This window comes from Glycine soja, chromosome 9 (assembly GCF_004193775.1).
Source record: "Glycine soja cultivar W05 chromosome 9, ASM419377v2, whole genome shotgun sequence".
NCBI lineage: Eukaryota > Viridiplantae > Streptophyta > Magnoliopsida > Fabales > Fabaceae > Glycine > Glycine soja.
In genome coordinates, this window is record NC_041010.1 from 7,634,033 (window position 1) to 7,652,852 (window position 18,820).

An 18,820-nucleotide genomic window follows, 5' to 3' on the forward strand; every position below is an offset into this window, starting at 1 on the left:
CAATCAATTATCTTTGACTGGTGGATTAGGATGATTCTGCTAGCAAAGTCACTTTCTATTTCACTGTGTATTGAATCATAGCATGTGGGTTAGGTGTTAGTGCCATACTAATCTAGTGATGCCTCTGGAATGAAACATGTGGCTTCTTTTTGCACAAGAAATTTTGAGATTTATCTAATAACTACTATGAATCTTCTAGAACTTAACATGTAATTTTTTTTTTATAGAATTTGTCATATGTTAGAGGTCTAATCATACCAGTTGCAGCTAGATTTATGTTTTCCAATCATGATTGATTAGCAGGCATGTTACGTGGTCCATATATATTAATGCTCAAAATTCTTCTCGAGCATCTTCCTAATAATTATTCTTTTAATTTGTAGAAGTTAATTTTGTCTCTGTCAATAGAGTATTTCCATTCACATGATTAAAAATCTAATCTCTATGATTATACTTTGAAATTTTATTTTTAATATATATATATATATATATTAAGTATTTATATTTTTATTTAATAATTTTTTGCAGTGTTCCGAGAATTAAAAAAAAAAATATTGTAAGAGAGTAGGCCATGAATAGGAGATTAATTAAATCACTGGAATTCTTCTAACAAGTGTGCCAGCTTTTTCCAACTATATAAAGGTTCTTTTTCTTTATTCTCCTGTTGGGCCACATTACAAGCTAACCTCAATCCTTTCACCACATACAGTATATATAGGCTCTTTGTTTCATTAACATGTTGTGCAAACCACCTTTGAAGTGTTTGAAGATTGTGATCATGGCTAATTTGCTTACTATGTTTTTTGTTATGGAAATGATAGTAGTGAGCGGTTTCAATTTCGGAGCAAGTGGCTTGAGCAAGAATTACTACTTCTTGAGTTGCCCTATTGCTGAACTTGTTGTTAAGAACACTATCAACAGGGCTCTGCAAGATGATCCCACCCTAGCAGCAGGTCTTGTTAGAGTGCACTTCCATGACTGTTCCATGATCCAATGCTAAATAAGACAAACCTTCACCTACATCCAATAGTCATTTTCGATGTGAATCTTTCAAGTCCCATGTCGAGTAAAATAAAAAGGTTTAACATCATATTTATGCCATGAAACTCTGTCAGATGATGGTTAGTCTTTTAGCTTGGACTCTTCTTTTGTGATTAAGTCATACAAGTGATTATTTTTATTGAGAGTTGGACTACAAAAAGGACTACTTTTATATGGGTTGGTTTAATATGCAATGTACAAAATACTGATACATGAGTGGAGCTGTGAATGTAAGGGGAAAAAGGACTATCACTGGATTAATTAGAACAATGTACAAAGTAAAAAACCTTAGAATGAAATGTTTTATAGGTGACGAGAGAGTGTAAATTATAATAAGGTTTGTTGTCTATATTCACCCTGTAAATCTCACAGGGGTGAGAGAGGGGTAACATGGTCTTATGATTTTTCTAGTCATTTCTTTCTTTTCTTTCTACACTAAAGCAAACACGTTGAGAAGAAATTTCAATATTATTTCTTCTCAATTTGACTCGTATTTCTTTGAAATCAAATAACTGAAAAATTCATCTTATTTCGTCTCTATTTCTATCTTTTCCTATTTTCATCAATCCCATATCTTTCTCTTTTACCAAATATAGTGTTAATGTAGTACTTAAGTCATGAAACCCTCCTCTCAGTCTTTTGACTTGAGCTCTCTTCTTATAGTTAACTCATAACATGAATGCCTTAGAAAGGACCTAACTAAATAATGTACAGAGTGAGGGCAACAAAAAGAATCAGGTTCTCTTTACACTTTTTTGGTGAATAGGTTCTCTTTAGATAAATCGAGAGGCTTTCCATTTTCTAAATTGGAGAATGAATAGAGAGACGCATATCATGAAGAGATGACAATCAACTTAGGGTACTCAGTTAAATAAATTTTGTACAACTTATGTTTGCTTAAATAATGAAATGAACTTGAGAAATGATAGGTCATCTAAATAGTTGGAGAACACCAAGATAATGGAAAACGCGGGAACCGGTAACACATTGGCCAGACACAAATTTAGATGAGTTTATACATGGGAAGAATCCTTTTGTTTGAAGGATCACATTGGCATCAATGGCGTGTATTATTATGTTTGTCTCACAATTACATACATATAGATTCCTATATTTGATAGTAATGCATGAAAGATATTTTGGATCGGACAGGAAAAACTGAATTATTATCACTTAATCCGTTCCTTTTTGTTTGACAAAGTGCATCAATGCTAATATTGTTTTCTTTTATGAATATATATGCATTACATTCTATTAACTGATTAAAGAAGGTGGAAAATGCCAACAAGGATAAGAATACACAATATAACATGAAGAGGTACATTGAAACTCTATTTAAAATGCACAAGTTAACTTTCTCACCTACACATATCACCTCTTGTTGGTTGTAGGTACTACTACTTCAGTGGCATAGGAAGTTAAGGCGCTTTTATGTTGTTGTTGCTTGACTGAAGATAAACTCAAACAATTTTTGTTGTCATCACCACACTCATAGTTATTGTTACACGTATCTTTCGAGGTATGCATCTCATTCTGACACTTAATTGGATATTAGATTTTTGTTCATATATGACTATTCTTTAATATTAAAATTATTTGCATACTTAGTAAACCTTAGTTTCATGTTTGAGATTCAATACACTGATTAATACGAAAAGTTTGGATTAATCATGGTATTGAATCTTGAATTGTCCGTTCGGACAGTTTGAGAACACTCATTTTTCTATACTTAATTCATATTTATAGGTTAAGTATGTTGTGTTATATTTGATGAAATTTCGGTTTAGTGCATATTGCTTTGTTCTCTGAGTGCATACTTGATCGTGGTCAATTCATGTCACCGCTTTCATTTTGTGTACTTGGAGATCAATGCGAAATGTTACTGAAATTTCACCAAATTTACCATAACGTACTTAACTTATACATATGAATTAAGTAAAAAACGGAGTTCCTGAATGGGATAAGACCTCACCTTTATATGGAAAAAGTGAGATTTTCATGCATATGGATAACATAACTAGTATCACAGAACACAAAACATGGATTGAAGTTGGATTAAAACACCACGCATAAGTCACGACTATCAGAAGGGGGTTGAAGATTTCTTGCAATTTGTGCAATAAAATGCACCAATACTTGCTGTAAATTATTTATGTCCATGTGTTAAATGTGTGAATGGGAGACTCCATTCATTGAATGACATTAGATCACATCTTATATGTGAGGGGTTTAGTCTGACTTATACAAATTGGATATGGGATGGTGAATTGCCATACATGTCAACAACCCTTCACATAGAGGCGGTTGATGTACAAACCAGAGATCGTATGGAAGACATGATACACAATCTTGGCCAATAGGGTTTTTGGCAAGCTCATGCACCTTATTATGAAAAATTACAAACAGACTCCAAGAAGCCATTGTATTTGGGATGCACAACCTTCACTTGGTTATCGGTGGTGCTAGGCTTTGGTGAACTTGAAGGCCAGATTTGGATGGAGTGACAAAAGCTTCAGTATGTTGCTTGTGTTATTGAAAAATATGCTTTCTAACGATAACATGTTACCGAAGAGTCATTACGAGGCAAATAAGATATTATGTCCTATGGGTGTGGAGTACCAGAAAATTCATGTATGCCATAATGATTATATTCTATACAGAAATCAGTTTGTGGAAATGTGCAAGTGCCAGACATGTGGGATATCACACTACAAAGTGAACGATGACGAATGTAGTGATGATGCAACCACAAACAACAGTCGTCCAGTAAAGGTTTGTTGGTATCTTCCAATAATACCAAGGTTTAAGAGATTGTTTGCTAGTGCAGATGATGCAAAAAACCTTAGATGTCTTACAGATGACAAAATAATTAATAGGTTGCTGCAGCATCCCGCTGATTCTCCATAATGGAAGACAATTGATTGCTTGTATCCAAAATTTGGAAAGGATCCAAGAAACCTAAGGCTTGATCTTGCTTCAGACAAAATGAATCCTTTTGGTAACTTGAGCACCAACCACAGTTCATGGCTTGTTTTGCTAATGATTCACAACCTTCCTCCTTAGTTATGCATGAAGCGAAAATACATTATGTTGTGTATGATGATAGTAGGTCCAAGACAACTAAGAAATGGTACTGATGTCTATCTTACTCCATTGATTGAAGACTTGAGAAAATTGTGGGTAGACGAGATTGATGTGTATGATGGGAATGTTCAACAAACTTTCAGGTTACGTGCAATGATATTTTACACCATTAATGACTTTCCAGCTTATGAAAATTTAAGCGGATATAGTCTAAATGGACACCAGGCATGTCCTATCTGTGAGAAAAAGATGATTTACATCCAACTGAAACATGGAAAGAAGATAGTATATACAAGGCACCAAAGATTTTTGACACCTTATCACCCGTATCGGCGATTGAAGAAAGCACTTAATGGAACCTATGAGATTGAAAGTGCGCCGAAACCCTTATCTAGACATGAAGTTTATGATCGGGTGAAAGACATTGTAACTATCTTTGGTAAGACACTAAAGAAGGATGCCTCTAAGAAGAACATTTGAAAGAAAAGGTCAATATTGTTTGATCTTCCTTACTGGTGTGGTCTAGATGTACGACATGTTGGATCAAGTGGCCTCGGAATAATTAAGAAGGGGGGGTTGAATTAATTATGAACGTGTCTTGACTAATTAAAAATTTATCCTTCTTAATGTTACTAGATTCAATTAGGCTTTACTACTAAGTTATGTGAAAGTAAAGAACAGAAACAATAACTTAGACACAAGTAAAGTGGAAATAAAAAGTACACAGCGGAAAGATAAAGAGTGTAGGGAAGAAGAAGACAAACACAAGATTTATACTAGTTCGGCCATAATCTGTGCCTACATCCAATCCCCAAGCAACCTGCGGTTCTTGAGATTTCTTTCAACCTTGTAAAATCCTTTACAAGACAAAGATCCACAAGGGATGTACCTTCCCTTGTTCTCTTTGAACAACCAAGTGGATGTACCCTCCACTTGAACTGATCCACAAGAGATGTACCCTCTCTTGTTCTCAGTATAACAACCCAAGTAGATGTACCCTCTACTTGTGCCACAAAGGATGTACCCTCCAATGTGTTAAGCCAAAGAATTCTCAGGCGGTTAGTCCTTTGAATCTTTGTAAAGGGAAACAAAAGATATCTCAAGCGGTTAGTCCTTTAAAATCTTTTGCTTAAGGGGAAGGGAAGAATCAAAAGAATTCTCAGGTAGTTAGTCCTTTGAATTCTCTTGGAAAGAGAGAAGAGAAACACAAAAGAATTCAGGCGGTTAGTCCTTCTATTCTTTTGGAAAAGGGAGAAGTGAATGAAGAAGAAGAATAACACAAGTTTTTGAACAATGAACTTTTCTTGAAAGAGAAAGTATTGAACAAAAACTCTTTAGAAAGAAGTTGAGAAATGAATCAAAAATTTCTGTAAAGAATTTGTTGAAAGATGAAGAAAAATGAGTTAGAAAGTTCTGTAACAACTTGTTATGAAACTTGTTATTAAATTTATGCCATGGTCACATATTTATAATCACTTGATGACTCAAGTTAAAGTTTGTGACTCTTGGAAATTTCTTTAAAACTAGTCACCTTTTAAAAATTGTGACTCTTTTGAAAACTAGTCACTTAAAAAGTTATGACTTTTGAAAAAATCTTCAGAAACAAGTCACTTTAAGAATTGTGACTTTTGGAAATTTATTTTTTGAAATCAGTCAAATGTGACTCTTCATGTTTAAATTTTGAAAATTAAAATGTTTAGAAACTCTGGTAATCGATTACAAGTATTGTGTAATCGATTACACAAGTTTAAAATGATTTAAAAATGTTTTATCACTAGTTGTGACTCTTGAAATTTGAAATCTAACGTTTTAAAATATTGGTAATCAATTACATGATTATGGTAATCGATTACAACTTTGTAAATCAGTTTTGAAAACAATGCTGGCTACTGGTAATCGATTACCAGAGAGTAAAACTCTTTAGTAAAAGATTTTGTGAAAAATTCTTGTGCTACTCAATGTTTTGAAAAACTTTTTTAGTACTTATCTTAATTGAGTCTTCTCTTGATTCTTGAATCTTGAGTCTTGAATCTTGATCTTGATTGTTCTTGAATCTTGATTCTTGAAACTTGATTCTTGAATCTTTAAATCTTGATTCTTGAAACTTGATTCTTGAATCTTTGGAATTTGCTTAACTCTTGATTCTTTGGCATCATCAAAATAATCTTGAAAGTCATTGCTTCCACACGACATTGTGTGGACGTTATGCATGTGGAGAAAAATGTGTATGATAGTTTATTTGGCACCATTCTTAACATTAAAGGCAAGACAAAAGATGGTTTGAAATGTCGTCAAGATTTGGTTGACATGAGTATACGAGAGCATTTGCATCTGCAATCACAAGGTCTCGACAAACGTATTTGCCCCCAACATGTCACACAATGTCAATGAAGGAGAATTTTTTTTTTGTCGTTGTCTCAAAAATCTGAAAGTCCTACAAGGATAATCTTCAAATATCAAGAGCCTTGTGTTAGTTAATGATTTGAAATTGGTAGGCTTGAAATCTCATGATTGTCACGTGTTAATGCAACAGATATTGCCAGTGGCCATTTGTGGTATCTTGCTAGAAAAAGTTAGGCTTGCCATAACTCACTTGTGTTTTTTCTTTAATGCTATTTGTAGAAAGGTTATTAACCCTCAACAATTGGATGATTTGGAGAATGAGGCTTCCATTATCCTTTGTGAATTGGAGATGTATTTTCTGCCATCATTTTTTGACATCATGATTCACTTAATTGTTCATCTTGTACGGGAGATTCGATTGTGTGGACCTATCTTTTTATGTTGGATGTATCCGGTTGAGCGTTACATGAAAGTGTTGAAAGCATATACAAAGAATCAATATCGACCAGAAGCAAGCATTGTTGAAAGATATGTAGCTGAAGAAACAATTGAGTTTTGTTCAGAGTATATAAATACCGCTACACTAGTTGGGCTTCCTCAAAGTCGTCATGACTCCACGATTCAAGGTAGGAGTACACGAGGATTCAATGTTGTAACCATGGATCACCAGTAACTGTCACAAACTCATTTGTACGTATTAAAAACAACAACAGAGATGATCTCATACATAGATGCTCAAAAACAACATGTCATAGATACTTACCCGAAAATAAACATAATAAGGTTATTGCAAGAACACAATAGAACTTTCATCAACTGGTTTAGACAAATAATCTTCATAGATGACAGTGCTTCGAACACATTAAGATTGTTAGTTGTTGGTCCAAATCTCAACGTTCCAACTTGGAAGGGATATGATATCAATCATTATTCCTTCTACACAAAGTCACAGGATGATAAGAGTAGCGTGCAGAACAGTTGGGTGAGTGTTGATGGTCATTCAGACCATTTTTGTAGTGCTTCAGATAACAATCTGATTCATATGTCCATGCCTTACTATGAAGTCATTGAAGATATTTGGGAGCTTGATTACGGTGAATTTAGAGTGTCTATTTTCAAGTGTAAGTGGGTAAATGGAAATATTGGAGTGTGTCACGACAAAATGGGATTTACTTTAGTAGACCTTCAAAAGGTTGGTTACAAGGATGACCCATTCATAATGGCAGTGTAAGCTAGATAGGTGTTTTATGTTCAAGATCCGTGCAAGTCAAGATGATCAGTGGTTCTACAAGGGAGAACAACTTGTATCGGTCACCATATTGATGGTTCAACACTTGATGTCAGTGAGATGTCGGCTTTCTCCCAACAAATGTCTTTGATAAATGTTGCAGATGAGGAGGATGATGTACATGCAAATCGTAATGATCATGATGAAGGTTTATGGGAGAATATTCCCACTTAACTGCGTAAGAACAAAGTAATGTCTCGCATAATACATTTATTTATTCGGATATTTACAACTTAATGCTTATATGTTGTTTATATAACTCATTATGTCCTAATTCAATTTGTTTTATTTGCGTAGACTCATGGCAACACCCCCAAGGTCCCCTCCATATTCAAATATTCATTAGGATGCTACATTTAGGAGGACTAGACAATCCACCAGGCTAAGAAAGTTGACTGTCAGAAGCTTGGATCAGCCACGACCAACTGGTAACGTCAATCCTATGACTGGGAGACAATCAAGCCCCCACAAAGAAAAGTTCCATAGTTATTTGGGGCAAGAAAAAAATCCTATTGTCCACTCCAATTGGAATGTTGTCCCAGAATCTCTAAAGAACCTAATATGGGATGACATTTTGGTAAGTGCATTTAAGTACACATATGTATTCGATTTTCTTTAATTAACTTCAAAATATGATCATTCACTAACTGTTAGATGACAATTTTGATTTGGAGGGAAAGTTTTGATGTCAACGGTCGCCACTAGATGGAGGCAATTTAAGTCTTCCCTCATGACAAAATATGTTTATGCTGACAATGAGGGTCAACAAAAAGATGATCCTTCTGTTAAATATGGTCTTGATCCAACAACTTGGGCCAAATTTGCAAAAATCCGGTAAAACCCTAATTGGCAGGTTTATTTAAGTAGTTTTGTATTTAAAATTGAATTCAATATGATTTTTTCATTAACTAATTTGTGAAAATTGTTAATGATTTTTGTAAGGGAATATGGAAAAGATGCATGAAATTCAAAAATACAATGACTGCCCCCACTTACTATCTCGTGGGGGTTATGATCTTCTTGAAAAAAACTTATGGACGAGAAAAGGAAGACACAAGAACACCAAGCTGAGTTTACTAAAAATTCATCAAAGACCGTGGACCCTCCATCCCCCGTTTCAAGACATGTCATGTGAAAGATGGCTCGCACAAAGCGATATGGGCAGATGACCTCTACATCAACACAACAAATATCAGACAAAATTGTGAGTTCATGTGTCGGTGGTTCAAAACCCGACTTAATTTATTGTTTCATAAGAACGTAGATTCAAATGTAAATATATATTGTCTTGTTCACAGGACTCTTTAGAAGAACAAATGATGTAGGGTAGCTTTGTTCTGCATGATCGTGATGACATATTGAACACTGCTATTAGCCGATCGGAGCATCCAAGTCGTGTACATGTCGCAGGGACAAGTGTCACAATCAACCAGTACTTTGAATAGGCCTTACGTGGGTCCAACACTTCCTCAACATCAATCACCCAACAGTAATTGGCTGATATCATGGGTAACCTCAAGGAAGAGTGGAGGAAAGAAGTAGAAGAGGAAAAAAAGAACCTTCAGGGGGCATGGAGGAGGAAAGTAGAAGATGAAAACAAATGCAGTTTAGAGATAATTAAACAAGAGCTGAAAGAAGCAATAAAAATAGAGTTATCCCAAATTTACATCATAACACTCACCCCCTATTGAGGCATCGGATATACAAGTATTAGTTGCATGTGTGAGCACCAAAGGGAGTTGTGTTGAAGCTAACACAAATCCATTAGGTAAAGAGCTTTCTAATGTTCATGTGGATACTATGGGCTTGTATGTAGTTGGTGACCAGTGTACTCGGCTAGTAGAGTTGGGAAAAGTGTATGATAGTTTGTCCACCATACACAATGTCCCTTATGCAGATGATGTGGTTAAGGTGAGTGTTGTCATAGTTTACGATGATGACGCTTAGGTCCCTTTTCCGACGTCAGAGATTCAGTTTGTGAGGCAGGTCGTTGGCATATTCGTGGGTGTGGCCAACACATCTTGTAAAACCTGTATCTAATGAGGTTTTTTCTCTTCCCTCTGAATGTATAAATTTCAGTGACATTGTTAAGTGAAATTAGCGTAATTTTTATTTTCATTAACCATGTAGGATTCATAGAAGCGTGCGCTGAAATCGGTTGGACATGCTAAAATGGCCAATGCAATGGCTGGAATTGATCCTTTGGGAGAATTGGTTAAGAATTTGTTTGATGTTTACCAAAAGCCAATTGAGTTGCCGTGGGATGGGACAAAATTTGGGATACCTAAAGTAAAAGATGGTTTTTTCATCACACATGCAGATGTAACTTAAATAATTTTAGGTGACAAATATTTGAACATATCTATACTGCAACTGTGGATGATGTAAGTAAATTCGGTTTAAAAGGTCTTATTTACTAACTCATAATTAATATTTGTTACAATATATGCCTAACAATATTCATGTCAAATGTTTGAAATAGGTTTATGAATTATTAGAGTACAAGCTTAGGTTATGGTTCAGTGTATGGTTTTCTTGAGCCTCAGTCTATACACCATGCAAAGGACAGACGTCAAGAATGTCAATAATACATTGAAACATGGGTCAAAGGAATCACATCGACAAGTGTACTTAGGACCTTACTTGAATCAGTAAGTGAAATTCATGTCATTATTGCGAAAAAAAGTTTGCATTATAAGTACCTAATTATAGTTTTTCGACTTCAGGGCACATTGGCATCTTATTGTTCTGTGTCTATAGGACAATATTGTTGTTTGGTTTTGTTCTTTGCTTAAGAAGCCTAATGTTAACATCAAGGTTGCAGTTAACAGGTTATTTTTCAAATTATAAGTAAATTAATGTATACCAATTGTAGTATATTAACACAATAATTTTTATCTTATATACGTTAACGTTATTTTGGAAACTAGTGCAATGAAGACATTAACCACTAGTTTGGAAGGTAAGCTAGATCAACTGCACCTCGGTGGATTGAACCAAAGGTATGCCGTTATTTCATCAATAGGTATTTCGAATTAGTGCCATGTGTTACTTTGAAAGTACTAGCTTTCATAAATGTATTTGATATTGCATTTAGAGTCATGTTCAAACTGGAGGCTATGAGTATGGATATTATGTCATGCATTGGATGTGGTGCATAGTCCATGGCGATTTGAAGAATGAATGGAACATGGTATGTATACTGTAACAAGTTTTAATTGTTACTTTGGTATGAAATTCTAATTCAATGTTTAATGTATGTCACTAATTTCATATTTACAATTTTGTAGTGGTTTTTTGATGGAACAGCGTTAGATGGTGAGGCCATGACAACACTTTGCAAGAAATGGGCAGCATATTTTCTACAAGTTAAAAATATGGAATTTAGACAAATTTAGATGACATAGGAAGATTTTTTTTTCGAACCTAACGTTTTGATTGTATACATTATAAAAATTATGGTCAGTTGACATTTAATTTAGTAGTAATATATATTTGTTTATTAATATTTGTGTGCACCGAAGTCCTTGCACAATGCTTTGTAGTTGCGATGTGTACTTATCCCAATAGGATAAGTGTTTTTGTTGTGGCACACTATGCATCTTGTAGCTCATTGTTATCCGCATTATGGTAGTCCTATTGACAACACATCTCACAAGAACAAAAATCAGGTAGGGCATCTACATTCCATAATTTAGTGTAATTATTTATAGTTGTTATATTTTTTGGTGAAATGTTAAACTAATGAATTTTTTATGTTTATTACAATGTGGTTGGTGCGTCAAAATTTCAAATTTCAATAAGAGAGTGGACAAATTTTGCCTTTTTCATGGTAACGACTATTCAACTACCAATTCCTGTAATATAAAATGTTTGATGAGTTTGATTTATAAAAATCCCATTCAATCCATTTGCGGTTGGAATTTTAACATGCTATTTTGCTTACTATATAGATGTCAGGTCTTGCCTTTGATATTGTGTAAAGCTATGCCCAGTTAACTAATAATAGGGATATATTATTGGAAAAATGTTAATTCAATGTTTTGGTGTTTAATGTTAGAATAAAAGATATGCCGACATTAGACAATCGTTATTTTGGATTTCTGTGGCATTTATAGTGACTGTGAATATGTCTACCGATAAGGCTGATTGAAGCTCACTTGCTTCTCTTGGATTGATGTGATGCTTGAGTTGCAATTCATGGTCATAGTAAGTGATAACTGCTAATTATGAGTATATTTTGGGGTTAAATTATATAGGAATTTGTAATTTTTCTATCTTAATTCTTCCTTTTTGAGCAAATAATTGTTATATTAACATCATTTAAGTTTTTGTGCAGAGAATATTAAAAGTGATAAATTTATGATGCTTAAGTGAGTAAAATAAAGCCTAAGAAAGAAAGGATAATTAAGGAAAGTAGGACTAATTAAGGAAATGAAGCTAATTAAGGAAATGATGCTAATTAAGAAAATGAGACTAATTAAGGAAAGGAGACTAATTAAAGAAAACAGAACTAATTAAGGAAAACAGACTAATTAAGGAAAACGAGACTAATTTAGAATCTTGCTAATCTGCACCTATAAAAGAAAAAGAGAAAAGAAGGAAAAGATACAAAAATTCTAGGAGAATACAATTCCTTATAGAAGGCAAAGGCTAGAAGAAGGAGAAGCAAACATTGGGAACCATTCCTTCCCTTCATTCCCTTTCTTGTTTTTTCCCCTTTACTAAATATTCCCCTCTTGCAATTGTAAAACCTCCATGACAATGAAAGGCTAAACCCCCTTTGTTGGCAACTTGACAGCCAACTACTTTTGATGTAATTTCTCTTCATATCTATTTAATAATATTACATTTGCATTATCCTTTCTTGTGCTTAATATTATTGCTTGTGGCTTGATCGCCCATTTGCATGGTTAGTTTTAGGGGTAACATTGGAAAACATGATTTTTTAATAGAACTGGAAAATGATATCTAAATAAAGTCATCACTAGGGATAGGTTGATATTTGTTTAACCTGTTATACATCTCTATTCTTAATGCAATTTACTATTTTAGCTCTGTAAAGGGATTTTAGAGAGAAAATAGATAAATTAGGCTCTTTCATGCGGGGGACCAAAGTTAGAGTATACTAGTAGATGCAGGTGTAAATTGAAATAATTATAAATATAGAAAAATCATTAACATTACATCAAAGGGTAGCTCTGGTAGACTAAGTTCCCAACATTCTCATATTCTGAATTTTCTTCTACAATAATATTGGATTTTCTCATGTTTTTGTCTTTAATTAATTAATTTAAATTCTTGTTTAATTTCTCCTCTTGTTTGATTTAATTTTATGTCAATTTAAAGTATTGTTTTTCTCATAATCTTTTCGAATAAATTTTCTTTAACTTGTTTTACTAATCAAATATTCATCCACCAAAGTACAAACAAAGTCCATATGGATACGATACTCGGACTTCCATTTTAACTTTACTACTTGGGACGAATTGGTGCACTTTCCAATCCATCAACATTGAGCCTTGTTGTGCAGTGCTAGTTTGAACTCGAACTTCAAGTAGCTACATTGCAATGTATAGCCTTATATTGCCAGTTGGACAACACTCCAGCATCTCCAAATCTGTTAAACCTTCCTTGTTTAAAGCACTAACTGCTGTTAAACCTTCCCAAAAGCACCTTTGTTTAAAGCCATTACCATTGTTGTTATTTTTTCTTTTTTTGGTCAATTGGATTCCTTGTTTAAAGCCAATAACTGTGGCAGCAAGATCATGATCACCGCACGAAAATCTGATTTAGCCTTTACTTCCAGCATAGAATCCAATTATAAGGTGTATAACTTGCATCCCTTGAAAGAAGATGAGGCCTTGGATCTATTTCTTAGGAACACTTTTCAGGGTCATTCATGCCCCTCACATTTGATTGACATATGTAAATGCATCTTAAGAAAATGTGGGGCTCTTCCCCTTGAATTTGTTGCAATCAGTGATGTCCTAGCTACAAAAGACAAGCACAGGATCGATGAATGGGACATGATTTTCCGTATTCTTGGAGCTAAAATTCATGGAAATGGAAAACTTGATAATTTCAAAACAATACTCAACCTCAATTTCAATGGTTTACCTTAACATTTGAAATATTGTTTCTTGTACTTGAGCATCTTTCCTAAGGACTATCTGATTCAGCGCATGAGATTGATTCACTTGTGGATAGCAGAAGGATTCATTAAAGCCAAAGAATGGAAAACAAAGAAAGATGTTGCAGATGATTACCTCAAGGAGCTCCTGAACAAAAACTTGCTACAGGTAATAGATATAACATCTGATGGAAGGGTGAAAACTTTGAGAATCCATAATCTTCTAAGGGATATTATCATTTTGAAGTCCAAGGACCAAAACTTTATATCCCTTGTCAAAGAACAAAGCATCGTATGACACTTTCTCCTCCTTTTGTTTTTTGCTGTCAATTTAATACTATTTTTTGTTTCATGATATTGTTTTATCCTCTATGAATGACTAGTGTTATCACAGTTAATGGACAGGTTGTCAAATTATGCTACTTCTAGTACTGAAGGAAGTCTTATGCACCTTTTGTAAAAAATTAAGCTTCCATGTGTTGTTGATATCATTTTGCCTCGGGTATTTCCTGAATTTCTGCAAGTGGAAGCAATTACCAAATTAATCACAACAATTGGCAAGGTAAGCCATATTTCCTTCATTTTACAACTTTTACTCATACTTATTTTGGGAGAACTACAGAAAAGGATGTCTTGATAAAGTTATGAAGAATGAACAAACTAAATGTGATGATGTTGTCAAAAGGTTATTACCCTTTCATGATAAATATTTTCCCTTTGATAATTTAGTACATTTAGTGATACCTCTATCCATTCTTTTAGTATGGATTTCTGTACTAGCCTTTCTTTTCCTTGTTTAAATTTTCTTTTTATGAATTCATATGTCAAAAGTTGTACAAGTTGGAAGTTCACTGCTAAAAGTATTTTGAATTAAAGGTTGATCTTCATGCTTGTGTTGAGCTGCTAGGTGTAACTTATAAATTTGAGGCTATATAACAAGGTCATATTGATATTTTTGTGTGCATATTTTAAAAATTTCTTTGTGGATCCGACGACCTTTACTTGGTAGTTGATCTTCTATGTAAAAGGAAAAGTCCTTTTCAACTTTTTATGAGAAAAATCAAATATTGATTATAGTCATTTGATTTGATGGGAAGAAAAGTACAGAGAAAGAAAGGAGTGATATCCCATTATCCCTTCTTTGTGCCTACTAAATACTAGTTATACCTTATTGTATGGATTATGGAGTTGTAATTCAAGACCATATAACCTGCCTTTGGTTGCAAGTGATAGAAGCACAAGTTGACAACATGCGTATCGTGGGAGCAATAGCTTTGCATGTTTCTCTTCTTACATTTACTCTTTGTGTTCATCCGGATTGACTTGATTATGTGGACCAAGTACTGGTATGTTAATTTCAAACATCACAATGTTTTTATAAGATGTGGTATGGACGGGAATTGCATTTTAGCTAAGTTGCATGATTTCTAGAATTTGTGCAGGGATCATGTGTCAAGAAGCTTTCTGGAAAACCAAAGCTTGATGACAATAGAGCAACAAAGTAAGTTGTTTCACCTTTAAGTGCTCCACTTGATAAATGCAATGATATTGTGACTACCTTGACACTTACCAATTAGCCTCGTGTAATGTATCATCTTGATCATGAAGCAAATAAAGTTATGGCCATGGTTATTATCCAAAGCATTACGAAGAATAACACTTGCATCTCTACTTTCGATAAGGTATGTTACTTTGCTTATGGTTTAACAGAACTTTATCTCTATGTAATAGTGTTCAATATGCCTTTGTAGGTTGCAGTTTTATTTGAACTAATCAAAGGGCTTATAATGGACTTGGATGGAACAACTCTGGATGATGTATGCCTGAGTATTGTTATTATCTTGGGATTTTGTTTATAAGGAAACAATTGTTCTATGTGGCCTATTATTTTTGAATTGATATATTCAACATTTCTTTATATGTCAAAGCAATAAATAATATATTATTTTTCCCTACATAAATATAATATTTGCTCAAGATCATACCAGTTTAAATATTTTTCCATCTTGTACACAGGTTGATGAAGAAGATTTCAATGAGGAGCAAAATTGTGTCGCTCGCCTCATACGCATGCTTCATAATGATGAACCAGAGGAAATGTTTAAGATAACGATAATTATGTTCATAGTCAAATTGAATTGCATCGGTGTTTCTCTATTAAGTGATTCATATAACACGACTCATTCACCTTCAGATAATATGTACCGTAAAGAAGCATATTATGAGTGGAGGACCAAGGAGCTTACCTTTTACAGTTCCTTCCCTGATATTTTCTGCACTAAGGGTATCTTTCTTCCTTGACGATGATATTCTTTCAATGCTTTATCTCCACTATCATTAACATGTTTCTTGAGTTGAATTCTATATGATGGTTGTCTGAAAATTATATGAATGGACTTGCCTGGTCTTGTCAGGTCTATATTCCATAATAAAAAGCCACTCATGGTTATACTAGGATCCTATGAACCATGTACACCAGAGATTTGAGACTAAGTATATATAAGAAACAACAAATGCTTACAATAATTGTACAATGGCAGTAACTTAAACTTTAGATCTTGAGGTCTTATATTTATGATTTAATGGTTAAGCCTCATATTACTTTTCAACCTTGTGGTGGCTTTAATGGTGATGCATATTATTACCCATTAAATTTATAAAAATCCAAAGAGTTTCCTACTTCCAATTGAATACTTGATAGCTGGGGCAACAAGGTCTGAAAATATTTACTTAAATTGTACGAAACTGTAATTAGGGGTTTACTTATTGAGACTTGAGAATGATATGTTGGAATGAACAACTCTTTCTTTTTAGCCTTCTTGAATCATATTTTGCTGCAGTTGATTAGACAATTGCAAGGGCAGGATGGAAATATAGTGGGAGAAGAAGCTCCTACAACACCAAAAACAATATTTTAGCTTTTAAATGAGGTGATTTAAAAATTTATAATCTTAGTGGAGTGGAGGTCTCGAGGAGAATAATTGTCTCTCTTCATTAGGACAATTGTACAACTCTAAAATATTTTTTATTAAACTATCAAGGAATAGTTTTGTCTGATTACTATGTAGCATATATAAATTATCAAGTCATTTATGATATTTATACAATGCTCTATGCACCATATTGTTACTATCTTGTGATGGACAAACCATAGTTATTTTGTTACAAATAATTGAAGCTCTTTCTTCTGTATCATCTCCTAAATTGGCCTTGAGACTATATTTGCAATGTGCTGAGGTATGCTTCACTCTATAAACTTAAATGATCTAATTGGTTTTTCCTTTCTTTCTCCCTATACTTCCAAACAACTCTGAGAAGACCCATAACGGGAGATTTTCAAATGAAGTTGTAGCCTACAAATTTACTCTCTCACCCAAACATATTTAAAGGGCATTCCCCCCCTCCCCATCCCCCCATTAAAATGAAGGTTTATTCTGAATTAGGAATGGTTTTTAAGGGCTATGCTCACATTGGACTTGGCTATAGTCATACAACCATGAATTTTAACATTTTCCTGACATTGTTGAGACCTTTTATCTTCGTTATGACAAATCTCTCATTTCTCACAACTGTTTAAGTGATTTTTTGGTCTCACTTTTATTATTAATATCAGGTTGCTAATGATTGTGACCTTGAGCTTGTTGCTTATGAATTTTTCACTCAGCCATTTGTATTATGTGAAGAAGAAATTGTGGTAATTATTAATAAAAATGGTTCACTTTAACATTTTCTTAACATGACTAAGAAATGGCCTTTACTAATCTGTCTCTATTTATAATGGTTTTAGGACTCCGAAGCCCAGGTAACCGCAATAGATTTAATTATTGGGTCTCTTCAAAGAATGAATATCTTTGGTGTTGAGAACAAGGGATACATGAACACATAAGGCGAAGAGGGGTATAGTATTATTACTTGTCGTTAGCAACCTGTCTCTATCATGATTTTGATAAAGATCTTTTTCTTCTTTTGTTTTTTGCAATCTATTTGAAGGGTATTCATGAAATAAAAATTAATCACTCATCTAGTTGGGGCAAATTAATTCTTCAACTTGTATTAAAAATATAATTAACTCTTCAACTATTAACTAGAATTCTTCATGCAAGCTTCTTTGACTGCGTTGATGCCATTCAGGTTAAATAATTCTTATGAATTTTACAGATCTTTCATCGTTAAAGTAATTTTGACAATGTTTGTTATTATTATTTCATGTATCATTTGATTTATTGTTAGTCTAATTCATAATTCCTGGCTTGTGTCTACTTTTATTGCATTAACTTCTCTGAGCATTGAATACTTTAGTGCTCAACATAGATTCATATTTTATTTTGTGTCCATATTTTACTACTAAGTAATTTTTATGACAAAATTATGCAGTTGAGTGTTTTGGGATGTACAAGACTCAGTATTTGAGGGTATTGTGACTATTTTAAAAGCTTACAAGTCTATGGATACCCAAGGGGTGAAGCATGTTACTTCTTCATTAGTTGTATTGATAAATTCACTCTTGCCAGGTTGTGGTGTATGTACTCTATTTATTTTTATTTTTGCCTTCCTTGGAGGACCAAATAAGGAAAGTGGTATTATGTTGTGTTCAAATGTCATGTTGATGTCACTTTTAGCTCTAGCTTGTATTTATAGGGCTTTCTTTTGTTACACATGACAAAAAAGTCTGAACATTTTAGAAATTATTACAAGGAAACTAATGTAAATATATTGGTCTAAATTTGTAATATAGGTGGCAATTAAAACAAATGATTTTTTTTATAAAAAAAAAACAATTTCTAAGACAATTCTGTGAAAAACCATCTTAGAATGTGGCTCATTCTAAGACAGTTTTTTGACAGAACCGTCTTCAAATGTGCAACATTCCAAGATGGTCGTGTTTCAGATATTGTCTTAGAATGTAAGACAATTCTGTTGAAAAACTGTCT

At 33.6% G+C, this 18,820-nt stretch overlaps 1 pseudogene; it reads left to right on the plus strand.

The window, feature by feature from the left end:
* The first annotated feature begins 15,139 nt into the window (after positions 1–15,139).
* Positions 15,140–17,775, plus strand: LOC114368108 (annotated as a pseudogene).
* The last annotated feature ends 1,045 nt before the right edge of the window (positions 17,776–18,820 follow it).